Consider the following 22,024-nt stretch of genomic DNA (forward strand, 5'->3'; position numbering starts at 1 on the left):
CCAGTGATTGCTCTCTTTGGCATTTAACCCAAAGAAATGAAAATTTAAATTCACCCAAAACTCCATACATGATTGTTCATGCCCACTTTACTAGTAATTGCTAAAAATTGGAAAGAACCCAAATAGCTTTCATTGTGTAAATGGTTGAACAAATTGTGTATATCCACACCTTTGGCAATAAAAAGAGGGAACTATTTATTGATAACAAGAAGTCACATGGTTGTATGTGAAGGAAATTAGGCTGAGTGAAGAATGCTAGTCTCAAAAGTATTTTATGTAGTATTCCTGAAATGACAAGGTTACAGAGATGGAAAACAAATTAGTAACTGCCAGAGGCTAAGGAGTGGGAACAGGGAGGGGCTATGACCATAAAAGCTGGCACAAGGGATCCTTGTGATGGAGCAGTTCTATATATTGTCTGTAGTGGAAGCCACATGAACCTACAGATGTGATAAAATTGTATAGAACTAAACACACACACACACGCACACACACATACAAATGAATATACGTGAATGGTGAAATCTGAATAAGGTTGATTGCTACTATCAATGTCAATTTCCTGACAATAATGTTATACTATAGTTATGCAAGATGTCACCATGGGGGACACTGTGCAAACAGGTTCTTCTCTCTGTATTATTTCTTACAACTCCATGTGAATTTAAATCTCAATATACTTTATTTTTAATGGTTAAAGCAATAAAGGAGAAAACACTGGGCTATGATAGATGTTTTTTTCAGCATTGAAATATCTGAATCATCACAATCTAGTTTTGTCTAATCAATTCAGGCAAAAAAATAGAAATAAAAAATATGGAAGTTAAAATGGAGCAGATACATAATCTAACCAGTTCATTCGTGTTGTATCAGTATGTCCCAGAAACCACAGGCTAAACAAATGGAAGCTCTCCTAAAAAAGAGTTAAATACTTAGCATTTGCATAATTCTGTTGCAGGAGGCTTAGGGAAGACATTTGCTACTTCACTCTGTGCAGGATGGAGTCAGACCCTTATAGTTTATCTCCCTGAGGTTGATGTTGATTTATTAATCTCTACTCTTTAGACCCAGTTGTTCAATTAGTTATAAATTTACCTATTGATACAATTATTGAATGCATTTTTTCCTTTATAAGCATGTTAGTTTTGTTTCTTGCTTTTTCTTTTAATCTCAAGTGTTTTGCTGAAATCAAGATAGTCTCTATCTACAACATTCCCTAATCTGTATTTGTCATGTAGGAAAGCTTCCAAGAAAGGTGGTTAATGAGGCATGGTTTTACATAATCCATTCTAACTCATAAAGATCCCTCTCTTTGAAAAGCTTGAAATAACAGGGTAGAGTTTGTTGGGGAAGTACTCAGTTTCGTAATCTATAATCTCAAGATTTACCTTGATTGTATTTTTGGGAAATCGGAACAATGGTAACATTGTTACCATGACAACACTCACAGTCCCAAAGGACGGAAAGACACAAAAATGTATCAACAGGGAGATGGGAGACTGGATTCTGCCTTAGTTTAGGGAGTGGGAGTTTTAGGCTTCATAACACAGGCAAGCTTTAAGCAGATTCTGTGAATAAATGCTTCATAAATAGATGTTGGATAAATAAATGAAAAAATAAATAATAAAAATAAACTTACATTTGCACAAAATATACATGCAAATATGTTTTTGTTTATTGTATGGATAAATTCAAAACCCTTAAATGAGATTTAAGAGGGGTTGGTTAAACAAGGCATGCAGCTATAATATAGCTGTTAGAACAGGGGCACCTGGGTGGCTCAGTTGGTTAAATGTCTCCCTCTTGATTTCTGCTCAGGTCACGATCCCAGGATCATGGTATCAAGCCCTGTGTGAAGCTCCATGCTGAGTGTGATACCTGCTTGAGATTCTCCTTCTTTCTCCTCTGCTCCTTCCTCTGTTCACACTCTCTCTCTAAAATGAAAAACAATAGTAATCAAAGATAAATTAAATAAATGAAAAAAAAGCTTTGTGTATGAATATGGGAAGATGCTCAAAATGTCATATTAGGTGGGATAAGAAGAAAATTGTAAGAATATATTCCTATAATTTCATATATACATATAATACATATATTTACACATATATATGCATAAATATATATATAAATTATATACATTATGTGCAGACATACACACAATTTCATTTAATACAATGATAGCAGCATATACATAGAAATCTAGCACAATATAAATTAAATTATTTATAAATTATTAGCAATTGTCTACATGAAGAAACCTAATGGGCATTTTTATATTCTATTTATTCCTTTAACATTTGATTTCTTAATATAAGCATGGTACAGACTAAAGAAAGAATCTAATAAGAAGAGCAGACATCATACCACCCAAAGTGCAAAGGATGCTATAGGTTAGGAACAGGTTTTGTAACTGTCACTTTTAGTGACTCCCCTAACACATCAAACACATAGGCTGGGGGGAGGAGACAGGGGAATGGACATGGTGTTCAACAGCATCTTACATACCAAGTGAACTAGTTTGAGATTGTTTTCCACAGAGAATGGGACTTTAAGAAGGAGTGACATCATCAAGACTGAATTTTAAAAAAATCACACGTTTATGATCTTTATCCTTGATGAAGACACCTCTGTCCATTTTGGAGCTATACTTTGGGATCATGCATGCCACACTTTTTTTTTTTTTTTTTTAATGTCACTTCTCTGCCAATTCCTTCTCTATTTCTCACTGGGATGCTTTATAATTGTGCAGTAAGAACCTGCCTTCCAGAGCCACCAGCTCCTCCTGAGCCCTGTTTCCTTCAGAGCATAGATTTGTGCCCTTTAACTCTTCTCTGAACATTCAGGAAACTAATCCCTACTATTCCGGTCTCTTCAGCTCTTTCTGAGTCTACAAAACACAAGCTGGGGAAGATTTGCAGAGAGATAATCCTTCTTATTCTTATCTACCTATTTCCCTACAACAATTAACCTACCCATAGTTCACCACCACCACCACCACCACCGCCACAGCAAAACATTAATATTTTGGCAGAGAAACAGCAGGGAAAACCGACTTGCCCACAGGACCTTGGATTATGTTAAAGTCAACAGGAGCCCCAGCCCTGCCCCATGAGGACTTGAGGAAATGAGTGGAACTCTCTGAAGCCTCACTGAACCTCGGAGCCAGAATTCTTACACACACGAGGGCTGTATCCTCTCATGATCTCAGGCGTTGCCAGGTCGTAAAAATAAGCCACAAAGAGAAGCTATCAGCTGAGCAAGCAAGGAGGCCGGACATCTGCTGCATGGCTGTTTGTGACCCTCAGGAGCTGGGAAAGTCACAGGCAGCGTGGATAGTCTTGGCACATGCTGGCACTGTTTATGTCACAGGGAGAGGTCAGGGAATCTGCCGCTGTCTGGAGGATTATGATGTTGAGTCACAAATGGAGGTGCAGTAGAGCACGTCAGAGAATACAGTGTCCCTCAAACTACCTGGCCGTCCTCTAGTTAGGAAAACCTTGCAGACAAACATATTTCACTAGCCCACAGATTTGTGCTGTCAGCCTTTCCGAGCCATGGGTCACAGATAATGAAAGGTTATTTGCCCTATTTACGTAGAACATAATTGCTTTCCCTTAACCAATGGCAACACCACTATTTAAAACCTAATGACAGCCAATTCTCATGGTTCCATCAGCATAGTTTGGAGCATGGGACCACAAGATTTTAGATATGGAAAGAACCTTCAAATCCATCCCTGCCCTTCCATGCACATCTGCTGTCCTCAAGTCTCCTGGTCAGTCCCTGTGACCTTGCCATTTAGGCTCATCATTTGAAACAATTGACAATGTTCTCCTTCTTCAAGGCACAGCTGAAGGGTTACTTTCCTGGAAGGGCCTCCTGAGCAACTTCAAGGCTCTAAGTGTCCATATATATATATATATATATATATATATCATAACACATGAAACACCATTCTAATTATTTGTTTGACTTTCTCCTCTCCCCACTGCCCTAAAAAAATTCCAACAAAGGTATGACTCATTTGAGGACAAAGACTTTATCTTATATTTTAATCATGTTTGGAAGTAGATAGATAAAGGGATAAAGAAAAGAGAATAATTTGTTATAATGAAACCAGAGTGGATATCTGTAACACTATCTGTATATGCACACATGAACAGGTTCTTTATATACTAAATCTTCACCATGCTTTTCTGTGGTTAAGATGCTATTACCTGATTACGGTTATTATTTTAGCCATTCACAATACATTTTAAATAGAGGCCTATGAGAGAACAGGAAGGTTTTTCAAATCTTCACGAATCATTGCAAAATAAAAGAGGAAAGGTAATTGTGTAGTGTTTAGTTAAAAGGCGTTGCTGTTTCAAGACTGAACCTGTGGTACCTGGTTTAAAATGACTCCTGAGAGGCACCTGGGTAGATCAGTCAGTTAAGCATCTGACTCCTGGTTTTGGCTCAGGTCATGATCTCACAGTTCATGAGTTCAAGCCCTGTGTTGGGCTCTGTGTTGACAGCGCGAAGTCTGCTTGGGATTTCTTTCTCCCTCTCTCTCTCTGCTCTTTCCCAGCTTGCTCTCTCTCTCTCTCTCTCTCTCCTTCTCTCCCTCTCTCTCCCTCTCTCTCTGTCTCTCTCAAATAATAAATAAATAAACATAAAAAAAATTTTAATGACTCCTGAGAAGGAGTCCCTGGTGCGGCCTCTCCCTTCTCTCCACTAAAATGCTGAGGAACACACAGAAAAGGCAGAAAACTTGTACTTTTCTCCAAGATCTAGGACTGACGGTTCTTGTGGAAACACCAGAAGTAAAGGAGTAATAGAGCCCATAGAACCAGGGAAGGAAGAACAGTCTCTCAAGTATTACAACTGAACAGAAAATCTCTAAAACACCATTTCATGTCTCACAAACCACACTCTCCTGGCTCTGCGTTTCTCTCCCTTCCCCTCTCTTCCAAAAGACTACCTCTGCAAGGGATGTGATGACCCCTGAGACCTCCATGACTCATGATCTCCCAGACCCAGAACTTTGCAGTCTGGGTCTAGGTGCTGCCTCTGCACGTCCAACAGGCAGGCTCTGAGCAGCCAGGTGTAGATCAGGGCCACAGTAGGATAGAGACGACAAGCTTGCACAGCTCACCACAGCCACATGGGCCATTCTCCACAGGGCAGGGAACAGGTGTGGACAGGCTCCCTGAAGGTGCTCTACTTCAACCGTCCTGCACAAAGAACTGTGCAGGAGAAAAAGATGGATGGGACATTCAGATTCTGAGATGTATATGTATTAGTTTGCTACTGCCGCCATAACAAAGGACCGAGGACTGATGGCTTCCACAGCAGAGGTTTACTGCCTCAGTGTCCTGGAGCTGGAAGCCCAAGATCAAGTGATCAGCAAGGGTGGTTCCTCCCAAGGGCCAGGAGGCAAGGATCTCCTTGGTTTGTGAATGGCCATCTTCTCCTTAAGTCTTTCCATATTGTCTTCCCTCTGTGCATGTCTCTGTGGCCAAATTTCTTCTTTTTATAAGGACCGTTGTCTTATTAGATTAGGGCCCACCCTGATGGACTTATTTTTTTTTTATTTGACATCTAGTTGACATTGTATTTGTTTCAGGTGTACAACATAATGATTTGATATCCATGTACATTGCAAAATGATCACTTAGTCTAGTTAACAGCCATCACCATACTTACAACATTTGTTTAAGTGTGATAAGAATTTTTAAGATCTATTATTTTAGAAACTTTCAATTATACAATACAGGAGTATTAACTATAGTTACCATGCTGTACATTACATCCCCGTGACTCATTTATTTTATAACAGGAAGTCTGTACCCTTCGACACCCTTCACCTGTTTTGCCCACCCTCCCATCCCCCACCTCTGGAAACTATCTCCGTATCTATGAGTTTGGTTTGTTTGTTTGCTTCTTTTTAGATTCCCATATAAGTGAAATCATATGGCATTTGTCTTTCTCTGTCTGACTTATTTCACTTAGCTTAATGCCCTTGAGATCCATCCATGTTGTCACACATGGCAAGATTTCCTATTGTTTGTTTGTTTGTTTGCTTGTTTGCTTGTTTTTTGAGTAAGCTTCAAGCCCAGTGTGGAACCCAATGTGGGGCTTGAATTCATGACCCTGAGATCAAGACCTGAGCTGAGATTAAGAGGTGGACATTTAACTAACCAGGCCACGCAGGTACCCCAAGATTTCCTTTAAAATGGCTGAATAATATTCCATTTTAGATAGATAGATAGATAGATAGATATCACATTATTTATGTATAGACATATAGATATCACACTTTATTTTTCCATTTATCCCTCAATGAACACATAGGTTGCTTCCATGTCTTGGCTATTGTAAATAATGCTGCAATGACCATGGGGTACAGATATTTTTTGAGTTAATGTTTTCAGTTTTTTTTCTTTTAGATAAATACCCAGAAATGCAAGTGCTGGATCATATTATAGTTGTATTTTTAATTTTTTGAAAAAACCTCCATTCTGTTTTTTTACAGTGTCTGCACCAATTTACATTCCCACCTCACAGTGCACGAGGGTTTGCTTTTCTCCACATCCTCACCAGCACTTGTTATCTATCTTTTGGATAGCATTTTTACAAGTGCATAGTATCTTGCTGTGGTTTTGATTTACATTTCCCTAATGATTAGTGTTGTTTAACACTTTTTCAGGTACCTGTTGGCCATCTGAATGTCTTCTTTGGAAAAATGTTTATTTGGAGCTTCTATTTATTTTTTAATTTGGACTGTTTATTTGCTATTGAGTTGCATGAATTCTTTATATATTTTGGATATTAACTCTTTATCAGATATATGATTTGCAAATATTTTCTCTTATTCAGTGGGTTTCCTTTTCATTTTGTTGATGAGTTAATGGATTCACTATAATTTGGTTACCCCAGTAAAGACCCTATCTCCACATAAAGTCTTATTTGGAGGTACGGGGGATTAAGACTTCAATACATGAAAATGGGGGAAAGAAGGGGGACACGATTCACTCCAAAACAGTACAGTTCCAAACACATAGACACTTCACACCCTGGGAAGTGTAGTATTTGATGTCCTATCAGATCAGCAAACTCTCTAGGAACATCTAGAGCTGCTCAGTGTGAATGTGCATCAGAAACTCAGAACTAGCTGAGGGGTTACATGAGCACCAATCTGCCCTACAGGTGTGGCTCTGGGAACACCATTTATAAGAAGACTCAAACAGCTAAGCTAGCACTAGTTACTAAAAGAATGTGAAACAAGACGACAACAACAAAATCACATTTATTTCTATCACATTGGCAGAAAGTTAAAACCATTATCCATTCTGAAAAGAATGTGTAGTTAGATGAACGTACACATGCATTGCTGAGGGGAATAGAAACTGGAACACATTTCTAGATAATTTGGTGATTTAATTAAGGGCCTTTAAAAAGGTTATGTGATTTGACCCATTATCCCTGATTTTATAAGTGTTTCTTCAGAAATTAACAAGACCTATATTGAAATTTTTCTACAAAACACTATTCTTCCCAACATTGATTATAATAACAAAAAAAAAAACAAAACAAAAACGTGGAACTGCCCCAATGTCCAATATAAAGGATATATTTATATGATGGATGGAATGCTACACCAGAATTAAAAGTAAGAGTCTTCAAATAATTTGTTTTGATGAAAAAAAAAGTATGACACGATATTAAGGAAATACATATATTACACATATAATACATAATATAAAGAATTTTTTAAAAGTATTCTCATAAAAGAAATCATGGAGATCTTAACAATTATTATCTTCTGGTGATAGGATTATGGAATGTTTTTATTTTTTACTTTTTAATTTTAATTTCCATATTTCATATTTCATATTCCTTACAATTTGTATATTTGTAGGTTACTCCCATAAAGCAAAAAGATATAATTTTTTTAACCTCGCGCATCTATTGCATCTTTCTATTTCACGTCTCCTCTTCCTTTATGTTCCACCAGGGCTATAGATTGAACAGGGACTAAGTGCTCACAAAGTCCATTACCCTCTTTTATTCATTAGCTTTAGATCTATTTCTCATTATTATTACATCCATTATAACTCTCTCCATATCCCGATGCTCATGAAACTTACATAAGAATCTCAGTTTGTTTAACCTGCTATCACTAAGTAAGAATGCACTTACCTCTTTACTTCAGCTGCATCATGGCACTGGAATGAAAACACTTTAGTGAATTGACTAACAATGGAATTATATTAAGATTTATGAGGGCTAGAAATGGAAATAACCTGACTGAATTACTGTCATTTATAGACTATATTTTTCTATATATGTACTGCCATTCCTACCTTGGAGTTTTTCCACGGTAGAAATGTGTTGTCTTTCAAATATAAATATGAATAAACATAGATATAAATAATATAGATAAAAGTTTAAATATAAATAAAAATGTATTTATCAGTATGGCATGATCAATTAGCCATGAACTCTTTTAATTCTTTCTTCTTACTTGTGACAGGATGATTATTGTAAAGACAGAATTTGATTATGTTAATTTCCCAATTTGAAATTCTTGAAGTGGATCTGCCGTGTATAACCTTGATCCTTCCTTCAGAACTGAGTACTCCCCAGTTGCCGGTGGTGTTGGGAGGTTAATGGCCCCCAACCGAGTGACCCTCTAGGAGCTGACCTCCACCAAAGACAGCAGCTCTAGCCAAGGTCACCCCAACCCTGGGAACAGCCCACATCTAATGACTAGTCAATGCAGGAATATAAAGGCCTGACTACCTTACCTCTACTCAGGACAAATCTGAAGGGCCATCTCAGCTCTAGAGTTTATTATGGGTTGTGCCCCACAGTTCACTTCTTCCCTCTGCCTATTCCTACTTCTTTCATTTCCCTATAGATGTTGATCTTGGAACACTTTCTAATAAATACCTCCATGCAAAAGATTCTCTGTCTCAGGGTCTGCTTCCTGAAGACTTAATCTAAGACTTGGTGCCAGGAGTGGTCAGAGGAAGCTAATTCTAACATGGGGTTTGGGAAGTAGATTACCCCCAGTCAGCTGCCAGTGAGAAACCTACCACTGGTGGGTAGGTGGAGCATAAATAGCCCCAGGCATCCAGTAGCTGTGACATTAACTTTCACCAACAGTGAATTAGGATGGGATACCACAGAAAGGATTGCACTGGAGTGGGAAGTACCTCAGTGCTTGAGAATTTCAGGGAAGTGGAAATGAAGGACTATGGAATCAGGTAACCATGTTTCAGTGCAGTTAACACATTAAAAATAAATAAATAAAAGGCTGACAGTGACTAATCTGGATAAGTCTAAGAGTCAGAGAGCTGCTTTGGCATCATATAGAGTGACTTTCATCTTCTGTAGCTGAAGGGCAGGAAAAGCTTAGGATCAAATCCAGGACATACTTAAAAGAGTAGCAGAGCTTCAGAGGAAGTTACATCTTTAACCCCCAAAATTTTTCTGTGCCAAGGTCAGTGCTTTTGGAAAGGAGTGGGGCCCCGGGTCACAGAATCAGAATATCTGGGCTCATGGACTTGAAAATTTTAGATGTAGATCCCTTTGAAATCTCTGGGCCTGCTAGCATATAACTCTTTCCTGTTATATGCTAAGGTTCTCTTCTCTTGCTTGAAGATGATGAGTAGGTCTGTGGCTTATAAGACAATATACACCTCCTTTAGGAACTACTCATAATTCCTCTCCTAGACACAAATCAGTAACTCAGGTTAAGTCATTTCATAAGCTTGCAAGGAAGGGGCTAGGCCTACTAGAGACAAAATTACTATGTTCCAAAGAAGACACAGGACCCACCAAACATGAGCTAGCAAGAGTTGATGTATAGAACTGTATTCTGAAGGTCTGAATCAAGGGAAGCAGAGAAGTTTGTACAAAAGTTTATGCATATGGAATACTGTCCTACGATATAGGATTTAATATCCTGGCAAAGACCCCAGAAGATCGTGCTAATGCCATGCTTCTATGTTTCTTAGAACATTGGAGAAAGTGTTGGTTCATGTATGTGAAGTCAGTATACCAGAAGGACCATGACAGAAAATGGAATAAAGGAGCCAAGGCTCAGAGAAATAGACCTATTAGAGGGAATGTCCTATGCACACCCAGAAGACCAGCTATCAGGCAATGTTCTGTCAGAAGCATGGGAAATACCACTAAAGCAATAAAAACTACACTAGTTCGAGGGACAGTTGCATCACTGAGAATCTCAGAGATGACTGTACTTTATAGACCAGGGTTGATAGTAGGAGGTGATGTTACAGCCCTGGGTTCTATGGTAATAATAATGGTGACAAAATCCCAAAATAATAGAGCCTGAGTGCTGTACTTAAACAACAGAAGCAAGACAGTGCAATTTTCATAATAAATGCAAGGTCACTGTAACAGCCAAAAAACAACAGAGATAACATATCATGTCATGCTTTCAAACAAGATAGACAGATAGACAAGGGTAATATTCAGTCTAAAATGGAGATAAAACAAGGATAGATGGTGAGAAGAAAGAATAGCTGCCCCAATAAAATGTCACAATCACATTCCCAGTTTCTGAACTTAAATGTTCAGACCCAGATCCTACAGGCTGAAGAAGAGGCCAGGTCTCTAGGGGAAATAACCATGAAATACTATGCAAGCATGTCCACTAATATCACCAGTCTTTTTCTTTTATTATTATTATTATTATTTTTAAGTTTATTAATTTTTGAGAGAGAGAGTGAGTGCGTGCAACAGCAGGAGGGGCAGAGAGGGGGTGGAACAGAGGATCAGACAGTCCTTTTCTAAAAGAACATATAATCCCTCACTTGAGTAATCATACACCAGGGAAAGGAAAGCACCCAAATACTTCAGTGACTGTGATACACAGTGTCTGAGTTGATAAGACCCTGAGAGACCCAAGGTGTCATGGCATCCCTGTTGGCATAGGAGTGTACAAAACCTAAGAAATGGAGTCTTGGCTCAGACCTACCTTATGATAGATCCAATGAGTCCTTGACACACCTCGTGGTCATTTCCCCTGCCACCCAAATCATAATTGGAAAGGACATATGTGATATTTGGCTGGATCCACACATTGACTCCTTGACATGTGATGTAAGAGCTATCATTTTAGAGAAAAACAAATATAAGTCTTTGAATCACCCTCTCCCCCACCTGCCAGCCATGCCAATATAGTAAATCAAAAACAGCTTTGCATCCTGGGCAGTATCAGAGGTTGGTATTACCCCAAAACCCATATAGGATATAGTGGTGCTGGTCCCTGACATAACCACATTAAATCACCAGTTTAGCCTCTAAAAATCCAGACAGACACTGGAGGATGACAGATGTCTACCACAGTCTCAGTGGAGGAGCAATCCCAATTGCAGTGTGTGCCTCACATGGCATCTTTGCTAATGCAGATTAATACTGTCCTCCACTTCAAAGTACTGGGGACCCGCTGCACTTCTGACCAGCTGTATATAAATTCAGGAGCTCCTACAACCCCCTCAATTTCAATAATTCACTAGAGCAACTCACAAACTCACTTTAAGTACTATACTGACTTTTAAAACTGTATGGTAAAGGATATAGACCAGGAACAGCCAAATGAAGAGATATACAGGGTAAGGTCAAGTGCAGGTAGGGTACGCAGATCTCCTCTATACTATTCACAGGTGCATCATGCTCCCAGAAAATTAATGTGTTCATCATCTAGGAAGCTCCATTGAGACTCAGTGTCCAGAGATTTTTATAGGGCATATTTGATTAAATGATTGTTCACATGATTGAACTCAATTTCCAATCACTCCACCCTCCCCCAATTACTGTGGTTGCTATTCCAGTGACAACTGCATCCTGAAGCTATCTAAGGGACCACCTTGAATTAATTCACTAGCAGAACAAAGACAGTCCTATCACTGAGGAAATCCCAAGGGTTTGAAGTTCTGTGGCAGAACTTCGGTGGCAGGCAGAAGTTCGGTGGCAGGACCTGGGAACAAAGACCAGATATGTGACTCCCTGTACCTGAGGGCAGCCTACATCCAGTAATTGGTAAGTATAGGAGATGGGAGTTTGGTATAAAGGAAGGACTTTTTTTCTTTGAGACAGGACAACTCTGAAGGGCCATCCTAGCTCCAGAGCTCCCCTGGATCAGCTGTAACTTTTGTTACAGTTCATGCTCTGCCTTCAATTCCCTACAAGTGTTGATCCATAGAAGTCATCTCCTAGCATATACCATTTCTACTCTACTTGATGGACAATCTAAAACATTTTTCTATATCTGGCAAGATAAAATTTGAACATTTTATGCAGATAAGGTCATTAATATGCTTGCTACTATGTTATTTAATATCAATTTGTATAATTGTTGAACCTTATACTTCTGCCATTTTGAATTCCATTCTAAATTCCCTAAATTCCTTCATTTTGCTGAATGAGCAGGATTAGCCGGCGATACTTTTATCCTTCTGTAAAACAGGCTGCCTTGCAATAGACAGGCTACTTCCTTTCAAGCAGGCCCACAAAACCATGCTTCACCAACTGTGTTAGTGATCATCTGGAGACAGCTCTTCCCAGAATTGTTTATGCTAGCACTTACTGTCATAATATAATTTAATTAAAAAGATAGCAATCAGTATACCATAAAGATGAAAACAAGTTATTTCTATGAACACTAAACTGAATGTGTTGGAAAGACTTGATAAAAGAAGAGTTCATAAAAATAATTGCTCTTTAATTTGGATAAAACCACAGTAAAAGATTGAGAGAGGATGTAAATCTCTGGAAATTTTCTCAAGAAAGTTGTTTCCAAGTGACTTCAATTTTTCATTTCACTTGAAAGAAAGAGAAATGGGAATCCAGGGGATGCATTGCCCATGCAAAGAAGAAAATGTGTAATTATATAATCAAGAAAAGGCATTGGCCCTTTATTTAAAAATTGGACAAACATGCATACGCTAAAATGTAACCTAAAATATTTAAAGCACATGTACTTTTTAATAATAACTTGCATTAACCAGTAGCCTGAGCCTGACAACCACCAACCCTAATCACATCACAGGAGAATCTCTTCACTGGACTAGCGCTCTGAGTCTATCGAGGGCCTTGCTTTCCACATGCTGCCTTTCCACACGCTGCTTCCTTCCCTGACAATCCTGAAAGCCACCTCTCCTCGCCTTTCGAAGATCAGCTCAGGAAGCACTTCCTCCAGGAAACTTTCCCATACTCCTAATATTTCACAGGCTCCTCATTGCCCTCTGGAGAGAGGTAAAACTCCTAAGTACATAGAGTATCATACTCACCCATTTATTTATCTTCTCCCTAAAACTGTAAGCAGTGCCTGGCTACGTGCTTACCACAGTCTGGCACTTTGGAGGAATTCCATAAATCTTTGTTGGATTAATAAATTTATGGATAATTAGCCAATGTTACATTTTCTTTCCATGGCAAATTTGCTTCAGATGCCCTTGTCCTCTTTTTCTGGCTGCCACCCTCCTTGCTCCTTGCATAGGAAATGGGCTTGTCAATGTCAGGGACATGTTCTGATAGCATGATGTAAAATAGAGGCAACCACAAACTTCAGAGACCAAACCAGAAAACTCAAGTCCTGAACATTTTCCAAACATTAGTCCAAAAACATAGTTAACACAAGGTTTATAATAACATCCTTATAGCATTTTTAACTCAATGAAAAGGAACTGGAACTTACCTTAATGGAATCTGTCTTTAGAGAAAAATACATATATGGGTTCTACTAGCTCAAAGGAAAAATATATAGGCCTATGGTGATTTTTTCCATGGCTCATTTTTTTTTTAAAATAAAGCCCATATTACCTCCCACTTAAATGCACACAACTACTGGAATTTTTTAAAATTTTTTTCCCTGCAGATATCTTAACTTAAAAAGATATACAATAGTTATAATGATCTTCATATTCAATTTCCACGTAGTCTAATTAACATAATGACCTTTTATTAATTAAGAAATAAAATTATACTTCTTCAAAGAGATAGCTTATCATTGCTTTTAGGAAGTTACAATTTATTTGTAAACTACTGTGAAGCAAGTAGCAGATTTCATTAATTAATCTACCTTCCATGAAGCATCAAACAAGTTTTGGCACATTTTGCATGTAACTGGTTACCCAAAGATAAATTACCATAATAACTGAGAATACTGTTAGTATTCTTGACAATACTGCAAAGAAAGTCATGATAATAACATTGTGCTAACTGTGATCCATCTGGAAGTTAACAAGCAGCTTCTACCATTTGTGACTCAGTGTCTGCAGATGACCGAATCCTGCAGGCTTCCCACCTTCCCCTCCTCCAGCAAAGTCTCCATCCAGGAGGGATGGGACCTGTACTTACCTGCTTATCAGACAGTTTCAGGTTGCAGCTACATCAGACCCTTAAATACAGGGAACAAACCAAGACAAAACAAAGAATTCTTCAGTCTCACAGCATTCAAAGAACTTTCAGAGTTCAAGAGAAATCCTCAGAGGTGATGTGTGTTTTCATCCTCCAGTTACCAAGGTGAAGATTTAGTAAAGAGTTATAGCAGAGGCAGCAGGGCTTTGCCCTATTCCCTCCATCCCAGTAGCAATCATGCCCACAGGCTCTGGCATCTGTCCTTCAAAACTCCCTCCTTCCCCTTGTTGACAGAGGCTGTTCTTAGTCTACTAGAGCCACTTTGCCTGAGTCAGAATCTGGAAGTGCCTGGGAATTGGGGTCATAGATAGCTCTTCATCCACAACAGAGTGGTGCAGTGGAATAAGTACCCAGCACTTCATCCCCAGCATTGGAGCCAAAGTTACTTTCTGTGGGATCTTGTTGGCAACACATTTGTACTGGTCTCCTCCCCTTCCCCTTTCAGCTAGGATAACCATCTACCCTGGTTTGCCTAGGACTGTACTGGTCTTAGCACTGAAGTTCCACATTCTGAAAACTTCTTGGTCATGGGCAAACTGAGCTAGCTGGTCACCTTTCACTTCCCCACACCTCTCATGGGAATTTTCCCAAGAACACTTCCAAGTAAGTCACATTCACATGAACCCTTGTCTTATGATCTGCCCATACGACACCCAACCCCTGACAATAGCCAGTTTATAGAAACATTGGCCACCTAACAAGGAAATTTCTTTAAGCTTCAGCTCACCCACAGTGCAACAACAGGGCATTCCAACAACCAGAGTCAGCCCACAACACACTTTCAAGGAGGTGAAAAAGGAAGACTCACTTTCCACCACCCTTACTGCCACCTCCTAGTGCCAAACCTCTATCACCATCTCATTGGGATGTTTTAGTGGTCTTTTCACACCTCACATCTCCTTCCTTCTGCCCTTGCACCCTATATTTTACAGTAGAGTAATTTAGTTAAAATGTACATAAGACTAGGCACCCTTCCACACAAAACCCCAGTGACTGCCCCACTCACTTAGGGCCAAAGCCAAAGTCTTCCGTCTCACCCAAAGTGTCTACAACAGTCTGTCTTGACCTCTTCTCCCCCTTTTGGCCCCACAGTAGCCACCCTGGCCTCCTTGTTTTCAGTTATGCCTGCCCACCCCACCCTAAGGCCTCTGAGCTGGCTCTCACCCCAGGGTAGAAGGTGATTCCCTTCCTTCAAGCAGGTCTTGACTCAAATCAGCCACCTTGGTGAGCCCCTTCTGGTGTCCCATCAGAAATGTAAGCCCTAGGGGCGCCTGGGTGGCGCAGTCGGTTAAGCGTCCGACTTCAGCCAGGTCACGATCTCACGGTCCGGGAGTTCGAGCCCCGCGTCAGGCTCTGGGCTGATGGCTCGGAGCCTGGAGCCTGTTTCCGATTCTGTGTCTCCCTCTCTCTCTGTCCCTCCCCCGTTCATGCTCTGTCTCTCTCTGTCCCAAAAATAAATAAACGTTGAAAAAAAAAATTTTTTTAAAGAAATGTAAGCCCTCACCACAAACATGCCATATCTTTCTCCTGTCTTCATTCTGCTCCTCAGCATGGGTTTCTCTGCCCTCTTTCCTTCCTGTCTGCTCCCTCATGTGCAAACCCCATAGACAGGCCTGATCTATGTCTGGCCCGCTGCCTACATGCCCAGTCCCAGATGGAGCCTGGCTCACGGTTGATGCTCAGTCATTATTTGACAATTGTCCTTGTTGTGTCCCCAGGTCTGGGGCAGCCTTGGGAGACAAGAACTTGGTGTAGCGGGGCTAAGCTTGAGTTCCATTTTGTGCATGGCCAGTGATCAGTCAATGATCTGTATGGCACCTGAACTCTTAGACCCTTAGCTCTCTGGCCAGAACCCTGGTGGAAAAAGAGCCACCTCACTGGCTCAGCCCCACTGTTTGATGGAATTGTGTAACCTATGAAGCCCTGTCTTATGATTGTGTTATGTTGTTTTCCTTCCAGACACAGATGCTCCCAAGTGCCAGCTTCCTTCTAGACACTTCCCTCTCATCAAAGCTGAACAGTGCTGTGCCTATCCTGCCCATTGCCTCAGGAATTGTAGGTGGACAACAAAATTCAAGTCAAATCAGAGTATCTGAAAGATAAAAATAGAGCTCAATGTGGGATGTGAGCATCTGAGCAAGGCATTGCTCTTGCCATCCCAAAGGCATATGTCTTTGATGGTACAATTTCAGGTATAGGACAGCTGAGCCAGCACAATGGTTCTCAGAGTAAGGTCCCCAGATCAACAGTGTCAAAATCACTCAGAAACTTCCCAGAAATGCAAATTATCAAGTCTCCCCAAAGCCTTCAGATCTACTGAATCAGAGATTGGTGGTGGGCCCAGCATTGTATGCCTTGACAAGCTCTCCACGGATTCTGATGCACACTTGACATTGAGAACCACTGGCCTAGCAGATAGATTTTACTAGGGACTCTTTGTCTAGAAAATTCCTGCCATGAATTGTTTCATTGTTAGACCAGGGCTTCTCAGCTTTGGCACTGTGGACATTTTGGTGCTGGACGATTTGCTGTGCATTCTGTCCTGTGCATTGTGGCATGTTTAGCAGCATACCTGACCTGCACCCACTAGATGCCAGTAGTATCCCTCCCCTATCACCCCCTCCACCAGGAGTGACCAACAAAATTATCTCCAGACTGCCCAAATCTCCCCTGGTTGAAACACACTCCTTTGGACAACATGGCAGACCAGAACAGCTATATGTGATGAAGCTGAGCCTTCCAATGTCAAAAACTAGATGGCAGTTTCCCATCTTCAACAGCTTGATGCTACAGTATCTGCTGCATTTGGGCTCCCTGGGAATAGACTTTGAGGTTGGCATACAGGAGGTTTATGGGGGAGTATGCCCAGGAACAACTCTGGGGAGGAGTGAGGGAGAAGCTGAGCTGTGAGGCACTTGAAACAGAGGCCCCACCAGAAACTATGGAGTCCCACGACCTTGTGGCATTGTCCCAATTGGGGTAAAGGAACAGGTCTCTCCCATTGAACAGCCATTGTAGGCTACCCCTTCAAGCATAACTGTAGATGAGGCAGCTTCCTGCAGGGAGGCAGCAATCCCCAGAGGACAGAGTGATGAGCTGCCAGCATCCAGCCCTCCAGGTGGCCGGGAACCAGCACAGGTCCTGGGTGCCCAACCACTGCTTCTGCTACTACATCTGATTGTCACAGGACTGGGACTTCGGTATCAGCAGAAAATCTGTGATTCTGGTACAGGATGCTAAGTGCCATGACAGAGGGTTAATCCCGAAAGATAGTTATCTATACACCCGAATGAGGAACATTGACTGAGTCAAAATACCTGCTATCCTTTCTAAAACCTATTGTGCACAGACCCAGTGCTCCCTGCTGTATGTTCTCTATTCCACCAGAGCGCCCTTTGTTCGCATAAATACGTCATCTGTGTAAGTTGCCCTCCCTGGATCTCCAAACAGGAGCCAGTGTGAATCAGGCAAAACGACTGATTTCCTGGCTCTGTTACAACTCTCCTCATGAGGAGCTAATTACAGATGATGAGAAGTTTCAGGGTGTGTGGTCTTGCCTTCTTTGATTTCTGTTACAAATGACAAAACAGCAGTAATTAGTACTTGTCTCTGGCCAGCTCTGCTGTCCCAGCCACGGGGAATGAGGCCTTCAGCCTGCAACCTCAGCACTGCCTGCCTCGGGCCAATCAGAACAGACTCCTCAGTGTTCTAGACATCCCATCCTCTTCTGAAAGAAGCTTCCCCATCAAGCCATCACTTGGCATTTATTGATCTGCTATGAGGACTCACCTAAAAGTCTGTTCAGCATGTGACCCCCATGCCCTGCCAAGTGATGTGAGCCCAGTCTACCACCAAGCAGACCTGTCTACAACACTAGTGAGCCCAGTGTATGCTGAATGTCCCTGTGAAAACTTAGATTCTTTAATACTACTTATTTCCGGGACTTATAATCCTGACAAGGATGTCATCAGTAGAAATACTAGAAAGAAAATTTTGTATTGCTTTCAAATGTGATATCTGACTCTCACTAATCACCTAGGTTACAAAATATAAATTAAAGCTGCCATAACATGCCAAGGAGGAAATGCCCCAGAATGGGTCTTTTTCCCTTCAGGAATTTGCCCCCAACACGAACTTTTTATTGAGATGCTGAGCTCATGTGGCTGTTTCTACCCTAGACTTGTAAGCACCTTGATCCTGTCTCTGTTCTGACAGTGGAAGCTCACAATCTGGGGACCAGGCTTTCAGGGGATCCCAGACTGAGATGGAAAAAGAGAAGGGAGCCTGTAAGAAACCTCAGCCCACCGTTTGTCTAAGATTTTGTCAGAGAGCCTCAATTACAACAACAAAAAAGCAAAACACTCTGTACTTTTGTTAGACTATATGTCTGCCAATGCTCCTATTTATGGTCCAGAAAATAGGAAAATATTTCTACTGAAGGCAAGAAAAAATTGTAGCGGCAACCCTGTACTTAAAATCTTCTCCTTGTGATCATATTTGTAGAAGCCGTGGTCGTTCACCTATTTGGATTACATGCTGCGCTGTTGAGTCTGATTCATTCCTCCACCCACCCCTCCCCTCCAGGGGCTTCATCAATTTCAGATGGTCTTCCCCCACTTGGAGCCCAGAAAAAGGATGCCAAGATCCCAGAAGAGAAGTAGCATTTTTAGCTTTGCTTGCCCATCCCTGCCAAATGAGCACCTAACTTTCTCAGAAGTATGCGGGCAGATAGTATCTTCATCCACTTTGCCATATGGCTGCATGGAGATAACACCGAGACACATTCTGGGGGTGGGGGGGAGAATGAAAGCACTCCAGTGTGACTGTGTGACATACAGCTTCCGTCACTCAGCCTGCATCTATTTGTGCCTCAGCAATATCTGGACGCGCAATGGCCTGTAAATATATTTAGGTGCATGATCATTGAGTTTCACAAGCTGTTTCATGTGTCAATTTCATGTGTCAATTTCCATAGCACATTGAATGTGGCATTATAAAACCCTTCTGAGATGTTTTCCCCCCTTTAATATAGATTTTAAGACATAAAAATTGGACTAAAAATGTATTAACTCATCACACCAATGGACTGTGATACACTATTGATAGGACCTATATAATCAATCATATTACAGAAGTCCATGACAATATGTGATGTCCAGTCTCTTCATAATCCAAGCCTTACTGATTCTTCACTGTTAGGGAAGATGAGAAAACTTTGTCTTAGGCTCAGGATTTGACATTTGGTTTTGGCTTACCCATCTTTGGGGATAGTTCTTCAGATGTAAGGAAGGCTGTTTAGAGAACAAAGCACAGGAGATGATTTTATCAGGCTCCTGACTCAAGAAACCTCTGTCATTCCCCATTCACAAAATCTCCCCCTGACTTCTTTCAGCCGTTTTATTCTTACTGTGATGATACAAGTACTGCCATAGTAAAACTTAGCTGTATTTCAGAACTGTACAAGTTCAGCTGCCTCTCAGGAGCCACCCAGGACTATGGAATCCATGCACTGCCCTCTTTCTTTGAAACTCCTATAGTCCCCAGAGTTCCTAACACTCCTATAAGTGTTCAATTGTATAAAACTTGGTTTCGAGCATAGGCACCATCAGCACAACCCATTTGTGTATCTCCTGAAGATTGAACTCTTATTTCCATTTCAGTGATATTTAAATTAGTGCAAACAAATTTCTGACCATTCCAAAATTTATCAAGAATGCAGAATAAGATCCAGAATGCTATTGATTTACTTTATGAACAATAATTGTGAAATTATTTTGTGTGTGTGTGTGTGTGAAATTCTTATCATAATAGGTATGAACACTTATATACATTGACCAAAGTCAATTGTCATTTGACCAAAGTCAAAATGACATCTAAAACCATTGTTTTAGTACAGCTTAGTAAAGCGATAGATAGATTATAGATAGATAGATAGATAGAATGGCAATTTAACTTCGGTCAGTACTGTATATAAGTATTCATATCCATTATAATAATATATATATGTATGTATAGAATGTATTTATGTAAGAATATATGTATACCCTGGTAAGCACAGGCTACAGATAAAAAACTAATTAGGTTCTGAATTTGACAACCTACTGAAAAGCAGTAACCTGTTTATATAGCATTCTGGAAAGCTTCCATACCTAATTTAAAAATTATTAAAACATGCTACTTATAAACTAGTTTGTAGAAAAATAAGAAAATATTTTTTAATTTTAAATATGATCTGCAATATATACAGAGATGAGCTCAAAGAGTTATGTATAAGAATATTTGTTGTCAGATTACATAAAAGATTAAAAACTGAAAAATATCATAAATTTCCAAGAAGTAGAATCAACACAACTTAATATTACACTTATGAAAAGAATGTTTTAGAAGAATTTTTAATAGCCTGAAAATGTTCAAAACATATTGTTTTTAAAAAGCAAATTATAGCATTATGCAAATATGGTTTCTTATTTACTTTAATGTATAAAAATTCAAAGAAAGGGGTGCCTGGATGGCTCAGTTGTTTGAGTAGCTGACTCTTGATTTTGGCTCAGGTCATGATCTCGCAGTATATGAGTTCCAGCCCCCTATCAGGCTCATAGTGCAGAGCCTGCTTGGGATTTTCTCTCTCTCCCTCTTTGTTCCTCCTACATTCTCTCTCTCTCTCTCTCTCTCTCTCTCTCCCTCTCAAAATAAACTTTAAAAAATAATTCAAAGAAAAAAGATAAATGTAAAAAATGTTAACTGTGATTACCACTTGGGAATGAGAACTAAATTATTTTACTTTTTTGTATGTGCTTTTCTCTATTTAAAAAATTTTCCAGGGGCGCCTGGGTGGCTCAGTCGGTTGAGCGTCTGACTTCAGCTTAGGTCATGATCTCTCGGTCTGTGAGTTTGAGTCCCGCATCGGGCTCTGTGCTGACAGCTCAGAGCCTGGAGCCTGCTTCGGATTCTGTGTCTCCCTCTCTTTCTGCCCCTCCCCTGCTCATTCTCTGTCTCTCTCTCTCTCTGTCAAAAATAAATAAACATTAAAAAAAATTAAAAATTAAATTTAAAAAATTAAAAGTAAAATAAAAAATTTTCCACAGTGCACATATATTACTTTTGTAATCAGAAAGGAAATAGCATTTTTCTTTCAAAAAAATGTGATACTCTGTATGAGAAATACAGTTTCAAGTAACATCTGGTTCTGAAACATACTTTTTAATAACAGCAAAAAAAAAAAGTTAACTAAAAAAGTTATCTCTGAGATTTTGTTTTAAATAAACTACAGTTCATCTAGCACTCTGATTTTGTTTCCAAACACTGTTCCAAAACAAATAAACATATACATATGTACATGCACATATACATACATAAATGAAAAACAAGTAGTGACTAAAATCCAGGATGGAGGCAGAGACAGTTCAGGATGAATTTTGAACATCTTTTCTTTTTACTTTTGTACAGATTTCTGTTGTTCTTCTTCATCCCTAAGTATTACACACAGAAGTAGTGCCTTGCCCATGACCTTTCCCCATTTTTGCTGGTCCTAATCCTAGCCTTTCAAAGGTTCAGGTTGAAAGTTCCCTTTTCCACATCACCTTCCCTG

This window comes from Panthera tigris, chromosome A3 (genome assembly GCF_018350195.1).
Source record: "Panthera tigris isolate Pti1 chromosome A3, P.tigris_Pti1_mat1.1, whole genome shotgun sequence".
NCBI classification, from domain to species: domain Eukaryota; kingdom Metazoa; phylum Chordata; class Mammalia; order Carnivora; family Felidae; genus Panthera; species Panthera tigris.